The following is a 16662-nucleotide window of genomic DNA, read 5'->3' on the forward strand; positions in this document are numbered from 1 at the left end:
TCCTGAGCCACCTGTGCCCGTTTCTGCTGAACAGTTAAGACTGTAAGCGTGCGTGCACGCACCAAGTCGGTGAACCTATGTTTTTGCGTGTTTGTGAAGAAGGCTTGAAAGGAAGACGTTCTCTTTTAAATCAATCCCTCTCCCAGCATGGCGCCTTGGCATTCCTTCTCCTAGTTGCAGTCTCCACAGCAGAGGTGTGAGATATTTTTTCTCACCTCAGGTAAAATCTACCAATTCTCTTTAAAGCGTACCGTTGCCAAAACTCTTTTATGTTGTAACATCTGAAGCGCTGATACAAAGAAAAGATTTTAGAAAAAGAAAAATATATATAAAAAAGGAGGCTGGGGCTGGGTGAAGTCTGCAAATGCCCTCAGCATCGGTACATAAATGAAGTTATTGGACAACAACAAAGCCTGAAAGTACAATGAAAAAGTAAACCTCGTCAATTTACCATAATTGTTTAGCCTCACATGCGAAAACCCAAGTGACTCCTGGAAGAGAATAATGGGCACCTTCACCCTACAGCGCAGTTCATGACATCATTCTGTCACCAGTAACACAAATTCACAGAAAAAAAACAAAAAAAAAACAAGCTACTCCTTGTTCCTTGAGACGAAGGGATCACTTAGAACTCAATAGCTGTCATCTTTCATTTCAAATCTCTGAAATTGGAGGAAAAGCGAGTGTGTGATAATCACTTGCCCATGGCCCATTGGAGAACAGAAGAAGAAGGAGTTGAGGAGGCTTGGGTAAGAGAGGGAGGGCTTTAATTGGTTAACCTTGTTGGATGAACAAACACACCTTAAGCCAGTTCAGTGGTGGCAGGAAGAAAGGGAAGTCACTAAGTGGGCCAAAGTGCATGCATTCATCTCTTCAATATACCTCAGCAGTGCGGTATTTCACCTTGGGCTCTGTCTCGACAAAGTCAAACACAGTTGTGACCCGTCGCAAAAAAAAAAAAAAAAGATTTTGTTACGGCAATATATTATAATATGGAAGATAAATGCAAACAAGTGAATCATTGTGAGAGATATTGTTCAGACTGCATCTGTGAACATAGATTTTTTTGTGTGGTCTTTGACAGTGCATTTCTAACACATGGCTATTTTTACCTGCTAACCATTCCATTGTAACTCTGGCTCCATGTTTGGCACTGAAAGATGAATCACACCAGTTTCAAGTATTGTTTTGACATTCAATGCATTGTCTTTCATATATTGTTTTATTTTATATGGAGGGGTATGATGTCATTTCTAGGCATGCTGTGCCATTTTATACCACAATCAAATACCTACGTCGCCTAACTAGTGATTTCTTTTGACATTCTTTTAACAACGACTTTGATTTGTGGAGTGCTTCCACCTGAGTTGTGATACTTTGCAACTCCTCTCAAAGTATCTAGTTTATATACTTTGGATCAACATTATTAGACAACTTTTTAGACTTCTGTTCTTCCAACCTAGAAATGGAAGAGAATACTTAGTAATCCTGAACAGGAGCACCCAGCTTTACATAATTTAGATCGACATTAGATTTTTTTTTCTTTTACTCTTTCCTTTTCTTTGTTATTTTGTTTGTATTTCCTTTTAATTCCTGTAAAGCACTTTGTATTGCCTTGTTGCTGAAAATGTGCCATATAAATACAATTACCTTTACCTTTACCCAAACTATCATCTCGGCTGGTTTTCTGATTTGTCCTTTTTTCCTTGCCCAGTAACTTCAGGTGGACGGTTGTGTCTCGGCTGGTTTTACAGTACTGCAACACCCTTTTCATTTTGGAATGATGGACTGAACAGTACTTGGTGAGATGGCCTAAGCTTCAGGCATGGTTTTATTAAGCAACACTGCTTTAAGATTCTCTTTCTCTTTACCCTCTACCTGTCCGGTTTGTGCATTGGGTTTTATGATACCATTTGTTAAATGATGTTCTTTGAGACACCTCCTAGGCCTTTAAAAACAGCCGTATTTACGGATTTAAGATTATACTCCAGTGCACTCAAGTTGTTATTCAGTTGAATAATGATGGCATTAATGCTTCAGAATTAAAGGGGATAAAAGCAAATACATGCCAGTCTTTTTGGGTTTTTATTTGTGAGGCATGTTATTTTCTTTCTTCTTAACAATTTTCTATATACTAGATATGTCTTGTCTGCAACATAATTAAGAGCTGTAAGAGTTTGATCCTAATCATATAATGAAGTCTTGGCATAGGTGCAATGAAACATGTTATGCATGTCACATTTATTTTCCTTTGATTCCTTTCAAGGAATCTGTGTCGGTTTAAAAGGAACAGATTTGCTTTGGATTTCAGGTTTTTGTGATTTCGGTTCATTAAAGGAGCTTCTGCACATCTCAGTGTCAAACCACAATCGTTGGACTAATCTTCAAGGTATTCTGCAACATCAAAGGAACTTGACAACCAAAGTCGTCCACACGGAGACAGCAACACATTTGTTTTAATTTTGCAACTGTAATTGTGTCCCATCATCCTTACTGATACGGCCTGTCAAAATGCTGTCGAAACATCGTGTCATTGTTAAGGGCTAATGATGATCTTTTTGGATTGGTGTCAAAATCTATTCATAAAGTAGACTTGAAGGAGACTCATAGAAGAAAAGGCATGTCTGCACAGCTGCTGTGAGTTCTGTATCTGCACACGTTTATTTCAAAAGGTAAACAAAGCAGCGAAGCTGTGCTTGCTTGTGCAAATGTGCCAGTCGTATTACTGAGATGTTACATTGGTAATGTTTACTATTGCAGCAAGAGCAAGAAAGATTTCTGTAATATGTATTGATTGTCTTCTTTTATGAAGTATGGATGTTGTTGCACTTAAACCCAAAACCCCTTTTCAAAAATCTATTCACCAAAGTAACATCATTACGTGACGGCTCCGTCAGAAGGCATTTTGTTCACTTCTTTCATTCTCTGTCTGCTGTTAGAAGTTTTGTTAATCACTTTTATTTTTTCAGACCTGCAGCAGAGGTCAGCTAATGGGAATCCTGTGGAAATTTCTTACAAAATATTAGCATAAGGAGTGAGGCAAAAGGGAAAGACGGCTGTTCAAACTGACTGAGTCAGGATGCAAAGTCTGTGGTGTGCTTGCAGATGTAAGCTGGGCGGCAGAGTCATTAACTGTGTAAACCTTAGTTGACCTGAATAAAACTGGAAAACAAGGAATATTTTTGATTTTTACTAATGAATGTACACAAGCGACATGTATATCTACAAGTAAAAGGTTGCAGTGCTTTTGTTTTCAACCAGCCCTAAAGCAACACCTCTTAAAATCGTCTGTCAGCAGTGCTAGCAGCTTAGCGACGTTCTTCCATGCAAGGGACAGAACAGTAGTTCAAGAGCTTTACTGATTGCTTATTAGTTGGCAAGCTACTCATCCAAGGTCTTATATATTAATCATACAAACATAACCATAAGCGATAAAGTTGAAATTAATTGATTTTAAATTTTAAATTTTAATTTTCAACTTTGGACAAAGTCTAGGAAATACTGTTTCATATATGTATATATATATATATATATATATATATATATATATATATATATATATAATATATATATATAAGAACAAATAAGTAATATTTATGCTTGCCGTATCAATCTACTCTACTCCCATTTTGTTTGGCTTCGGGGGCCCACTCAGGCCCTGCTGGCCACCTTTTAACTCCAGCTTTGGCGTATGTTGGGCGGCTGCAGGACCTGCGAGGCACTTCCAAACGCCCACCGACTAATTAGGCCCTCCGCATGGGTCTGATAAGAAGAGCTCGCTAGCAACCAACAGTCCTACTGAGCGGCCAAATGAGCCGGGCACAGAGACGAATGAACCGACAGATGGTCGCTGGCTGACTGGTGGGAAGGGGGAATTCAGGGCTGCGGAGGAGACCCAGGGGCCACTGGGACCAGGTTAAAGGGGTCGAGACAACAGAGGTCTGGTGCCATCCAAGTAAAAGGGAAGAGATTGAGATGCAAATGCGGAGGAAGTTACTGCAAGATAGATGAAGACGGAGCTGGAGCAACGTGATGTCATCATCATTTGGGATTTTTTCACAAGGCAGAAAAAGACAACGGCTGTGGGGTCATAGGTTATTCTCATTAACCCAATGTTTGGTCTTCACATTATGGTGTTTAGTACTTCTACCTGAGGCATCCTGGCATATGCAGACCTTTTGCCTCTTGCTTTATGCTCCATCTAGACATGGGTAATTACAAATATTCATTGGGGGATTAAATTCTTACATTCTGTTGACTTACAGAGCTGTAAGAGGGTAAAAAATATTGCCCTTCCTGTGATATTGTCCTATTGTTTTCTTACCAATAGTGAAAGAGATGTCGTTTCCCATCTCAACTTATCCCTTGCAGTACACCTGCACAGACTTACTGTTGATGGTGGCTTTTCTTTTGACTTTTTGCATCGTTAGATATCCTGCAAGCTTCAAAGATCTCAGTGACAGAAAAAAAAGAAAAAAAAAAAAAGAGAAATTGTCCTTGTCCGTCAAGCAGCCAGCAGACGGAGGCAAAACGAGCATTTTGGTGCATCAGCCCTTATTCATGACACCTTGTGTCAACCCTGGTGACGCGCTAGCAGCCATGCCTTTGGTCCTGCTGTGACATGCCGTCAACAATGGGACTAAAGAAAACTTAAAGGAGCCTCTGTGCGCGTACATGAGTTATTTAAGGTGTCAGGACTATCCATGGCATTTTTTAAACGGTTGCAGAGACCCTTCAAGCTCTTGTAAAACCTCTATGATGTTCATTATCATATCATACTATGAAGAAATGCAGTGTTTCACATGTTGAAAGAAAAAAAAAGAAAGAAAAAAAATGAAGCGTTTGTCTGCAGTTTTGGACCAGTTCTTCGAATCACTGACTAAAAATCAGCCAATGGCAAAAAATGAGCTGAAGATGTAATTTTTGCATTCCCTTCAAATAACTCGAACTATTTACTTTTTGTAAGCAATAATTAAGAAATTAGTAAATTATTTAAACACAATTGCATTTCTTATTTTTGAAAAACTATCCACAAAAAATTCAAGGAGATAAAATGGCACTTTGCTAGATTCAGTCATCCCACTACTATAACAAATATAAAATGACAAAACGGAAATAACAATTTAGGGAAAGAAAGGAGTCTGAAATGGATTTGCTCCTTGCGAAAATCTTTTTTTTTTCCACTGTTATAGCTCAGCTCAGTCATGAGGCATGTGCGTTTGAAATACACTTAAACCTTCAGATTAGAGGCTTTCAGTTCTACACCCACTATGACAACCCGTAGTTCACATTCCCACAAATAGAAAAGGTTCAGTTTTTTTTTCTTCTTAAATTTGACTTATGAGTAGATATACATGCCCTTTTTCTACAGTCCCTATGACTGGTATGTGCGGCTCACCAGGGAATCAAACTATGTTTTTTTTTCTTCTAAAGCTCTCTCTATTTCTCTTTTTCTGAGGTGACTGACAGAAGATCTGTAGTTTCTTATGTGTGATCTAAGCTCAGCATTTCATGAGTCTAAAGCTGTCAGAGTGAAGGAAAAAGGAAATGCATTTACTTTCCCATCATCCACGAAGCCTTTATATAAGCATAGTTCTGTATATATATGTGTGCGCTTGTTCTGTCCCAGGACTGTGTGTCTTTGTCCTTCATTCCATGTCTCCCAGGAGACCCGCTGGTCTGGGAGGTTTAAATTGGACCTGCTGAAAGGCCCTTGGCAAAGATGTCACTGGGTTCGAGTCGGTTTCAAGGATTATCTGATCATGTTCCACTTTTGGGACCCTTGTTTTGTGCCTCATGACCTTTCTGCACCTTCCCGACCAAAAGGCTGTACCTGTGTCCATGGCAGAAGCAGCTGCCAGGTATCTTCTCACACTTATTTCAAGTCATGCCAGCATTGTTTCTTTGCCTGGCATACTGTCGCCTGCAATTTGTGCTCGATTTCAAAGTAATGAACCTGACAGAAGGCATTTCACTCTGCAAACAGACTTGTCTTGTTATTGTGAACAGTCTGTCTGTTGTGCGTCCGTATTTAGCCGTTTTCCTTTAATGTAGGTAATTAAAAGCTAGTGCCTGTCTCTGAAAATTCACAAATTTATGAGCTAATAAAATCTGAATTTATGTCATTTCATTTCAGTACTAATACAATTGATATGTAAAGTTTGTTGGACAACTTGGTGAAAAATTTTGCTTCTAAATGTGGCAGGATGGTGGATCGAGAGGACTTGACCTCTACTCCAGACTTTAATTAGCTACAGAAATATATTTTCAAGATCATGGTCGTGTGCTTATTGGTCAAATCAATTATATATTTACCAAATTACTTCAGTGTGAGAAAATGTTAAATATTGTTTCATTTTCAGATTGAATGCACAGAAACTTATAACATTTAAACAGTTTTTAATGGACAGTTTTATCAACATATTTTGAAAAGGTTGTGCAGCACACAGATGTGACAGGACACAGTGTCTGACGTTTTAATTTATTCATCACAAACAAGCTGAAAACTTAAGTTCATCAGCTTTCCACAGGGCTTCTGGGTTACACACTGTTAGACATTTGACCCGTGGCATGCCATCGCACGGAAACATTAATCTAAACCTCGTCCGTTTCTGACAACACATTTCATTCAAATAAATACATACAGACACCAGTAAGTGCCCTTAAAGATGTAAAAATGCAAAAAACATTGCACATTAAGTACACAGTTGTTTGGAATTTTATTCTTGCTGCATATGAAAAATGAGCCTCGTGCGTGAATTTACAATTCAGATGGGTTTCCTAAGGGATACCCATTTAAGATGCATTGGTATAATATATTTGTTGTCTTTACTGCTCACCACTGCCATTGAACATCATTAGGTAATGCGCACTCAGTGGTGGAAGGAGAGCTCGTGTTTATCATCATTTACTTGGCAAGGAGTCGTTAGCTGGGGCTTTGGGTCGACTCTGTTGTGAACTGGGCGTAGTTTGATCATCTATCATATCAGTTTTACATGCTAAAGACCAAGAAACATGAATACAATTAGCATATCTGAAGATGTGTGTTGGGTTTTTTCTCTTCTGTAAAAAGAAATTCGATTGAGGAAAATAAATAAATAAAAAATCCTTTCCATGTGTCAAAGCATTCGCATTGACAGCGTTTGTTGGGAATAGCTGGGCAGATACTTTGGTCTAGAGAGCCACAAGTCCAACACTGAGTGGATCCTTCCTGCCTGCTGAGAGGGATTATGAGAGTCATTTACGAGGGTTTTGAGAAGAGACCTATCTGGAACCTCAATAATCCACTTCCCTGTAGGGTGCAAAAGAAATCTATCCATCATATTTTGGGACAAAGGGGAAAAGAAAAACAGTTTTTCTTTTTAAGCAAAAACATTTACTTTTACTACTGTGCCTTTATAAAGTATTCACACCCTGAAGTTTTTGTGGGTGTGTATATACTGTGATTAAATCACACGCTGCTGACTTCTACTGTCTTGGATGTCAGAGATTGGATCTGGGAATGAAGGTAAATTGAAATGTAGTATATCCCTCGAAAACTGTTTGATTTGATTGTTAATTCTGTAGCTTCATATAGGTCAATAATTTGTTTTTTATTTGCTCAGACATGAAAGAAATGTGTTAAAAATGTACAGGTTGTAAAGCACTGTGGGTCACTAGTTTAAGTTAGATGCAAATTATGAGGCGTGCTAATGAATGGTCTACATCTGCAAGTTTCACTTCCTTGTCAGTCATGTTGGATTTTCAACTCAGTGCTTCTCTGCAAACACCAACTTTCCTAATCAAAATTTCAACTTAATAAGGTGTTCTTGTCGTACTTCTAACTGGGAATTCTGCAAAAGTTTTTATAAACTGTAAACAAAAATCTCTTCCATGGATGCATTGGTTTTATTTTGAAGAATCAGATTAAGCACAAATGCACTTTATGGTTTTCAGATTTGTATTTGTAAGATAAAGTTTAAAACATTTATTTATATTTTTGCTCTTTATTGCTTTGTGTGGGTCTGTCAGATAAAACGGCATCAGAACACTGAAGTTGTAACATGACAAAATGTTGAAAGCCGTATGAATATCAACATACTGTGTCTACTTTTTTATTCAATAACACAAAAACATGTGTCAAACTGTCCGCTATGTTCTGGCATATAAAAGGAAGACATATTGCCGATATCGCAGTACACTGTGATATTATCATGTTTGTATGGGTAATCTGTATATTTGGCTGTGTTTTATTGTGATTATTGGGGTTTGAAAGCAACACGTAAAGCAAACTCGTGAGTCTAACACCGCCCTCGAGCAAACAACTCAAAAAAGGCGCATTTAGCTGTTTTCTTTCTTTCACGGAATCGGGCTGGAAATTTTCTCTGACTGCGGATAATGAAGAGACTTATTTGACATGGCACTGTATGTTCAATAAGATTTCCTTCTGCTCTGCACTCTACTCTTACACAATTTGAATGGTTAATTGAATTAGACATTTAATACTATTATGATTTTGCAATTAGGGATTATTTAATCCCTTTTATCACAGGGCTCTTTAATTTAAGCAGCCTGCTGTCATTGTGATCCACAAACATAAAGAATGCCATTAATCCAACTGGCACCTCTTAATCCTAAAAGGTTTTGGTAACCAGTAATTGCACAAAAACATCGGATTTTATTATTATTGTCTTTGCTTTTCCCTTTGAAAAAAGTAGACACCAAAGCTAAAGGCACAACAGAAAAAGATAAGGCTTTTAAAAGATACAAGAAAAATATCTTTATTTTTGTTTCTTCATTGCAAGAATTTAATGAACTAAATGACATTACTTAAAACTGTTTCACAGTAAAAGTTTAGATTTTTGTTCCCAACCACCAAAAGTCTATGAATGTAATGATGAAAGCTTAGAACTTTGGTTTCCAAACTTTCATTAATGTCACATTAAGTTTGTTTTAAGGGATAAATCAGGGTGACGAGCTTGATTGCTTGTGTTGAGTGAAAAGGCAAGAAAGACAGTCTCGTCAGATCAAAATTTAAATTTTAAAAAGGTATCCCATCTTTTTTTCTTGTCCTAAGTGATCATAGAAATTACCAATCAGAAAATGAAGGGAAATAAGTTTTATTCTATTCATGCAACTGTTCTCTCCATTTCTCCTGTTTCTAACTCCTGGTCCTCTTCCATTGTGGATAATGTGAATGGACTGAGTCTCCCGGGTGTCGCGGCCCTCTCTTTTGCCTTACAGGCAAATCTTTAGCAGCCACTCAGACGGGAGCTTCTACCAAAGTCTGTAGCAGTCTGTGGGGGCAAAAAACCGGACGATGTAAAATGATGATGATGGGTTTCATCTTGGACTTAGAAGATTGCATCGCCCAGCGCATGTGGAGCATGGCAGAGAAGGGAGAGCGCTACCCGGCCAAGACAGAGCATTCTTGACAGTCCCTTTATTTTGAATTCACCAGGATTTGACATATGCCTCAAATTGTTTGGTCTCAACACGCAGCAGATTCACGCTCCGCTGTGATCGGAGACAGGGGTCCGCTGTCTGCCGCTGAGGCTGTGTCTCTGTGTCATGAATGCATGCCAAAGACTCAATTTGTGTGTGTGTGTGTGTGTGTTGCCGTTTTCAGTGCATATGTTGCTGTTTTGCATGCATGATGGCAAGCATAAGTGGCAATATATGACATTTGCCATTTTCTGCACATGCAACTTGACCATGTGTCGTTCAGTTGCCCTTGATGGACAGCCTCTGTTCTGGAAAGTAAATCAATGTACAAGTGCTTACTAGACAAATATATTGGTTGTACAGATCACTGCAGAACACACACAGGTCGCATATGTTCGGCAGTGTGAATGGCCCCGGCAAAAACATCCGATTTCACAAAAAAATCGGACTTGGGTCACTTCAGGCTGCATTATGAACACAGCCTTAGACTCAAAACAGAGCCTGGATTTTGTCTCCCCCTCTGTGTCTCACTCACACATGACAGTTTTCAGAGAGGATTAGCGTAGTAATAGAACACTGAGGAGTGCAGAGACGTAGAGAACTACAGGGATGGTGGAACAGAGGAGGACAGAGCTTCCAATCAGAACCACTGAGACAAAGATAAGTAGAAGAAATGCTTGGTTCCATCCGACAGGCACACTTTGGGAGGCCCTTTTAGATCCAACTAGTTCTAAAAAAAATTTCTACTTTTTTCTGAAATGCTGTGCTAGTACTGTTAGCTTTTCATTGACTAAGATATTTTTGCAAGAACATAAAATTTTAATTTCAGAGTGAAAACTGCCAGATGATATTGAATAGAGAAAATGTTTTATGGTACAGTTTGTATTACTTTGAAGAAATAATGGGAGGTGTAACTCCATGTCAGCAGTAGATATGTGGATGTAGAAAGGAGTTGATAAGGTATTTAAATGTGCTAAGACTGGCTTGCAGAGGACATGAGATTGGCATTGGGCTTTAAACCACTCAGAGGCCTGCAACAAAAAATGTTCAGAAGCTGCAATCCAGAAAAAGCAGAGGCAGAGAAGAGGAAAGAAATACGTTGAGGACAGCTAAAGTCGGATTACCGTCACCTAGATTACGGTTAAACTATCACTCCTTTAATTTAGCAATTGTAATAACAATATGCATAAATCATAGATTAGGCTAAATGCTATAGAGTGAAGCTCTTGTCATCGTGTAAAAAGGTGGCGTGCTACAGAGACAAATAAAGAATGACTTGTATTACCCTGGAGCAAAGTGCTAATCAAGACTGTCCCCCAACTCCAATCTAATTGTCCACGTCCAGCTGATCAGCCAACAGAGCCCCTTTTACTCGGCACTTACTGAGATCATTGGTTTGAGAAATGATCCAGTGAACTGTACTAACTCGGATATGATTGGGTGGCCATTTAATAGCATTTGGGGGATGGTCTCGCTGATGTCTGTCGCAGCACTAATTGCAGCTAATTTACTGTGAAGCCTTTTCCCAAGCTGCAGTCGTTTTGGGGGTGGCACCCAGAATGGCGCTAAAGCTCACGTTTTATCCACGCAAGTAGGAGAAAGGAATCCACTGAGAGATTTGCAGAGCTTGTTTATGTCCGGGAAATTGAACATGTTGATGGTTTCTAGGCACATTCAATGAAAAGTAAAAATCTCAGATCAAGCATCACATTGACATGGTCATATGCTTCCAAGATTAGGATTTTTTGTCAATTTAAATAAAGTTTTTCTGGTTTATTTTGCTCTTGCTTACATAAAACAAGACACCTTCTGTGGAACCACAAGCAGTGCTGTCATAGGTGACATTAACTTGCAGGTTTACTCAAGCATAAAACATAACGCTTGCAAACATTACACAATCATCCTATGAATGGCCTTCTTGTTGGATACTTATTAATCTTCTCTGCACCCGTGCCATCAGCTTTAAGGGTGTGTAATGACTCGTAACGAAGGCAGCGCTCTGTTCTTAATGTGGGCTTACTGGGATCACCCCCATCCGCGAACACCAGGCTGTCCACTCATCAGTTCCAAAGGACAAACCTCTCCTTTCCCTTTGAAAATCCAGCAGTTACTCTACGCCACAATTACACTCTTCTGTTTCTATCTGACACATCTGGCTGTGGATGTGACAGAAATTGAAATCCTGCCTCATCGCTTCTCCAAACATACATTTGATTCTTTTACTAAAAATATTTCTCCACCAGGTCTACCGACTTTATCTCAAGCAGGACTATTTTCTTACTTCCATCAATCCAAAAGAAGTCCTATTATTGCCTCAGACGCTCTCCAGGCGAACTTGTCACCTCTGCGTTACCTCTGGGTTTGCCCCCCTCTCCAAGCCCCGGCTCTTCCAAGCCCCACATTATTCCATTTAAACTTCAATCCTATTTACGGCCTATCCTTTCCCTCGCCTGCCCGAGGCAATCAAACTATTCATCCAGCGGACTTCATGTCATCCGACCCCGTCATAAAAGCCTCTGTTGGGATATGTGTCCAGGAAAAGTGTATGTTTGCCAGTGTTGTGCATTTGGGTGACTTGTGTGGGTCTGCTTTGTAAAAAAAACAGAAGGTTTGTATAAGTGTGACTTTATGATAGTTTAGGGCAACCGCAATATAATACCTTGACAAAAATATTCACACACATTGAACTGTTTCACATTTTGTCAAATGTTTAATTCATTTCCTAGGATTTTACGTGATTGATCAACAAATGATGTTATTATAAAAATCTGGCGTACATTTGAATCCGTTGCACCTGAGCCAAAAATTTGCAAAACTAACATTTGTTGCCACTGCAGATCAAAGTATTTTGAGCTACGTCTCCACCAGCTAAAGATTAAAATGTTGACAAATTCATAATGAATTAGCTTTTACTCAGTTAGATTGGACGGGTAGAATCTGTAAACATCATTGTCCAAATCTATCCAGAAATTATCAGTTGTTTGAGTTTTAATTGGGTCATTCTCCTGGTACGTAATCCACAAACAAAATTTGAGTATTCAATCAATTTTTTGTCTTGATTTGTGGTACAAATAAATTAGTCGTCCCATCTGTACTCTGGATTAATCCTTTCCTTGCATGTCAGTGCATCATCAGAAATTGGAGACTTTGCGAAAGGAAAAAAGAGGCTTGAGTTTGAACACGAGCTGTCAGCTTGTGGCTTAACATTTTTTTTTTGTTTTGTTTTTTCCCTGTTGACTTCTTCTCTCATCCCAATTTGTGCCCTGGTGAAACTTCCTGCATCAGCAGAAACAAGGTGCTGGGGAAGAGGTAGGATAAAAGGTCTGCCCATCACCGTCCTCCTCTCCCCCCTTTCCCTGTTTTTGTTGTTCCGTGTTGATGTTTTCTCCTTGTCTTTTTTTTTTTTTTGCATCACATCTCCCTCCAATTAACACCGGGGGATGCTCGTAATGAGCCGTTGCAGCGACGTTCGAGGCGAGGCCTTTGTGGTGCGCAGAAGTTGAGGGGTGCTGGTGATACGGCGAGACAAGGCAAGACGGAGGGGTTGGGGGGGATAATGCGAGGATGGATTGACAAGCACGGGGAGGCATTAGGCAAATGGCATCATTAAAAAGTGCAGTTACCTGAGCCAGGCTTCATGTGGCATCAGATGAGAGAGAGGAGAGAGGGAGACGGGGCAGAAGGGAGAAGCACGTTGGGGCTGAGCGCCTCCAGCTTCGCTGCTCTGGTAATTTTGATCTTCTTGCTCTTCTTCTCATGTTTAATACACTCCACCTCTTTACTGTAGACCTACACATGAGACAGAGGCTAGAGATGAAGTGCAGGATTTGCGGTATGCCCTTTTTGATGCCACATGCCTGTACATGTGTGCACAGGCGTGTGATCAGATAACATTTACAAATTTTGTATTATCTTTTTTTTCCTCCTCAGTAAAGCAAATCACTGAGCATCATTTAATTGAATGTTTGCAGTCGTGAACCTGTGGTGTAATTGCCTCAAACCCTGTACGGGTATAATCAGAGGCTGTGTGTGCCAGTTTGTGTGTATGACAATGCATTTTGCAGGTGCTGAGTTAGGCAAATGTAGCATGTGTAGGTATGTGTGTGTGTGTGTGTGTTTCGGTACATGTGACCGTCCTCTGTTGGACCTCGCTGTAAAAAGAGAAAAGGGAATGTGGAGTCATTTGACTGCAGAGATTCCTGCTGATGTGCCTCTGGCAGCCGGTTAGAGCAACTCCCGAACACACACACACACACACACACGCACACGCACCCACACCCCCACACACACACACTCACACGCACGCGCACGCGTGCACGTGTCCCTGTTCCACGCTTTTTTTAAATCCCATGTTTCCAAAGCCGACTAACCTGTTAACTGCCATTTACATTGTGACAGCTAAATGTACCTGTTTGGAAGTTCAAATCTTTCTGCCATGTTAGAGAATATTTAAGCTGCAAGACTTGTGGCTGCCAGTCATCACTTTAGTCAAGTTAATTTGATGAATTTTGGGGAAAAAAAACAAACAAACAAACAAAAAAACTGTAATAGTCCTTGATCAATTGGTGGCTGATAATATCACATGAAGAGTCAGGCTTCAATTAAAGCCTGACTCTTCATTTATTTTAGATTTATTGCTCACATAACTCCAGAAAACAAAAAATACCTTTATTGGAAAATTGGAAAAATTTAACATTTCGAGATAAAATACTTAATAATCTTGCTAATTAATTTCATGTATTGTTTCTGCATTCATGTCATTTTCATTTAAAAGTTACTGTAAAACTGTGATTTTCTCAGAATCCCCCTCCATCCACGACCCTGACGATTTTTCTTTTTTTAGGCTTAAAGTTTGTTACATGTGCAGCATTTTCTAATTTAAAGCAAAGTTTACATAAATAGTTTTGTGCCTGTTATAATTTGCAGAGCTTGAATAGGAATCTACCCCTAATCAACCATCACCAGGCAGTTTCCAGTTCCTAATACCGTTAGAACCAGTCATGGGTGACAGCTACTGTATGATCAGCTGTTTTTTTAAGCCTATTTTGGTGCAAAACTGCACATTCCAGTGCCCAAGAAACACACAGTTGGTGACACAAATTACAAGCCCTGATGGCATGTGCACCGGCTTTTTATGTGTTGCGAGTGTATCAGTGTCACTCGCAGAGGGCTACAATTGCAGATGAAACTGTTTTTCTCATTCCAAACACAAATTAGATTTGTGCACCGAGCGACCAGGAAGTGGGGAAATGTTGCCTTTATGATTGTCACAGATCAACAGCTAGCTTATTCCCCGGAACAATGAATGAATAATGAAATAAATAAAACGGATGTCTTCAAATCCATAAACCTATCTAATTGGCTCATAGGAGAAATGGAGAGCAGTTGAGGTCTCACTTTCTCAGCATTGCGCCATTATGTAAATTGAAGCCAATCAAACTGCTGCCATTGAGACGCCGTGTAATAGAGTTGATAAGCTAGGCGGTTTTGAATTAGCCATAAAAGGAGTCATATAAATGGATAAATTCAACCTCGCGTATTTTAACCCAGTGAACTTAATTTTAGTCTGAAGTCACACTGCTTCATACATCTGATCGCTGTGGACCTATCAATGGTTGGTGGTTGTTTGTTCTTTTTTTTTTTTTTTGATAGTGGTGAAGGATTTAGGCCTAATCCTAACGTTGCAACTATTGGATTGACAAAAGTACTTGTGAAAAAAAAAAAAATTCATATGTCTTTTATGCCATTTCTTAACATATACTCCTCCTAAAACATTTTTTTTTTTACCAAATAGCTTCCATGTATTTTTAAATACACAGGATTTCAGTAATTAACTCTGATTCAGTCTATGTGATTGGACTGACAGATGATTATGTGCCATATAAATGTTGTAGAGGGCTTCATATGTGCCTCGATTGGCCGTCCTTGTTTGTCCTTCTGTCTGTCTGAGATTAGAAACAGGTGAGTGAGCATTTCCTGTAGCTGTGTCCCCTCTGACTTGCTTTTGTCCTATTTAGTGTTGTTAGCTAACAATAGAGCTCCACCGTTTCCCCTTGGCCACTGTAAACTGCTGTTTGTGCTGACCTTGTGGAGCGCAAAGCCCGGCTACAATTTATAGTTTGTTCTACTGTGGACTCGTTCCTCTGTGTGTTGTTTGTTTGTGTGTGGGAGACACCAACGGAGATCCATGTTTGTGCAGGGGTTTATGTTGATATGTTGGGATGGTGAAAATCATAATACCTAAAATTTAAGGAAGAGGTTCCTTTATTTTTTCTTTCTTTTTTTAAATTTCTTTTTTTACTTATTTTAGGTGTTAATTTGATTCCTGTGAAAGACTCATAATTAAACCACTGATGCAAACTTTTTCCAATCTCAAATTGGAATTACCTGTACAGTAGCTGTGTACATATTGCATTTGTAAAGTAAACAACTAAAGGAGAATAAATCTACGTTAACAAGCTTGGTGGATTGAATGTACAGTCCTGTTCAAAACTTTCGACAATCTAATTTATTAAAAAGGACACATTATTTGAACCATTTCATACTTGTTTCTGCTTTTAAATTGATCTTTTAACAGTTTCTGGAATAAAGGTGAATGTGAAAGCTCACATCAGCTCAGTTATTCTCAATGTCTTGCCAATATGATCAGTTTTTTGTATTAGTTTCGCTTGCAGGTTTTGTAGCTTCTGCATTAGCATGCGATAAATCTGAATCAACAACACCAACAAGGAGTCTAATTTCCAAGTCTAATTTAAAATATTAATTTCTCAACTGTTGCACAAAGTCGCCAGTTTCCTGACCTACTTTTAGTGATTACATCTGCCATCCAAATTCCCACTAGACTCAAAATAATCCACTTTGTCAAAGCATTAATTTGTTCAAACACACTCCCTATCAGAGCTGCAAATATGCTCCATTAATACAGCCGCATGCTTCCTCGCCTTTTCTGACGTTTCTTTGACGGATGATGTATTTCATTACGCAACAGGTTGTAGAATGCATTTATTTTTTTTACATTTACATTCACTCTTGTCGCAGATGAATGCCTGTAATCTTCAGTGTATTCCACAACTCAGTGTCTAATGCGGACAAATAGGACGGCGGAGGCAGTGAGCATTTGCTTCAGCGAGTCCCTGTCTCTCTTCTCACCCGGCATCTGGAGAGCTTTGACTCATTGTCTGTATAAAGTCACTTTGTATGGTTTGTGCATATCTGCAGGCAGCACACCTTGCTCTACAC

The sequence above is a fragment of the Poeciliopsis prolifica genome, unplaced genomic scaffold (genome assembly GCF_027474105.1).
Source record: "Poeciliopsis prolifica strain line A6 unplaced genomic scaffold, Auburn_PproV2 SCAFFOLD012, whole genome shotgun sequence".
Lineage (NCBI taxonomy): Eukaryota > Metazoa > Chordata > Actinopteri > Cyprinodontiformes > Poeciliidae > Poeciliopsis > Poeciliopsis prolifica.